Source organism: Bison bison, unplaced genomic scaffold (assembly GCF_000754665.1).
Source record: "Bison bison bison isolate TAMUID 2011002044 unplaced genomic scaffold, Bison_UMD1.0 scf7180017864383, whole genome shotgun sequence".
In the NCBI taxonomy this organism is placed as follows: domain Eukaryota; kingdom Metazoa; phylum Chordata; class Mammalia; order Artiodactyla; family Bovidae; genus Bison; species Bison bison.
In genome coordinates this window covers 7,013,696-7,015,119 of record NW_011494955.1, presented here as the reverse complement: position 1 = coordinate 7,015,119, position 1,424 = coordinate 7,013,696, and positions in this window count along the sequence as shown.

Here is a 1,424-nt window from a genome sequence, read left to right as displayed (position 1 = left end):
TGCTGGTCTGGGAGGGGGACGGGGCGGAGCGGCCCGCTTTCAACCCCGCGCACCCTCCGACCCCGGAAGCGCTAACCGCCCCGGGGGCCGGCGAGGCGACTGCGTCGTCCAAACCTTCCCCACGCAATGCGGACGGCCTCCCAACAGCCTAGAGCGGCTCCGTGGACAGCGTTGGCACCAGCGAGAGAACAACCGGTAGCAAATGGCGAAGAGCATGATAGAGCGGCAGTGTGGGGGCAGGGAGGAAACTAGTGTCCCCTAGCGGGCTGGTTCGAAAGCCCAGACGTTTAAGTGCGGAGAGAGTTGGCAATCGCCATGGATAAACCAGACAGGAAAATGGGATGTGTGAGAAGAGACTACTGGGACAAACCCCTAGTCTATAGTAATACAAATAGGAAAAAAAGCTAACTTGCCACCTTGGAGGTCACTTTTACACCAACTCTTTACTCTGAAAATTGGTAATTAAAATGAAAGAAGCACTTTTTCTTTTAGGAAGAACTGTAGTTCATCTTTAGTCAACAAGGGAAAACTTTTTTTCAAGAATTCCATATAATGAATGTAGAGAAATTTAAAAATTAGAAAATCATTCATTCTCCAACCCAAAATGAAATAATTGACTTAAGCAAGTGTCATCAAATCATCAAAGCTTTAAGGGAAAATTTGTTAGGGAAAAGGATACTAACCTGGTGACAAATATCACCACATGATTATTTGCAAAAAAAGAAAAGAAAGGAACCCAAAAGTTTTAAATGGAAAGATCAGATAGGTCACCACCTTATCCAAGTGATCAAACCTTGTATCACTAATAGTACAACTCTGACATAGTCCTTGATGAGATGCAGGTAGTACATAGCATCATCTATTAAGTATTCTTCTCAAGTGTTTAATCTTAATCGAATTAAACCTTCAGACCCAACTTGCAATTTACAGGAAATTTACAAGGGATCAAGGAAAAAGTTAAACATATCATAATCAGCAAATCCAGAATCCAAGACATTCAACAAGACAACTAGCCTGTTCTCATCAAAATGAAAATGTAATAGAACAGAGGGGGAGGAAAGAGACGATAAATTCAAAAGACAATAATAATCAAATATAACGTGTGGATCTTGTTTGGATTCTGGTTTGTTTTTTTTATAGCTATATAAGACATTTTGGAGACAGCAGAGGAAATTCAGACATGAATATTAGCTAATGTTAGGAGGTATTGTTAATTTTCTTAAGTGTGGTAATGGAATTATGGCTATCCAGGAGAAATGCTGTTCTAAGAGGTACATAATGAACTATTTAAAGTGAAGGGTTGTGATGCATGGGAACAGACTCAAATATTTCACAATTAAATCAATAAAGCAAATTGGTAAAAATGTTGACAGTTGTTGAGTATAGATGGTAGGTTTATAGGTGATCATTGTACTGTTCTTCAG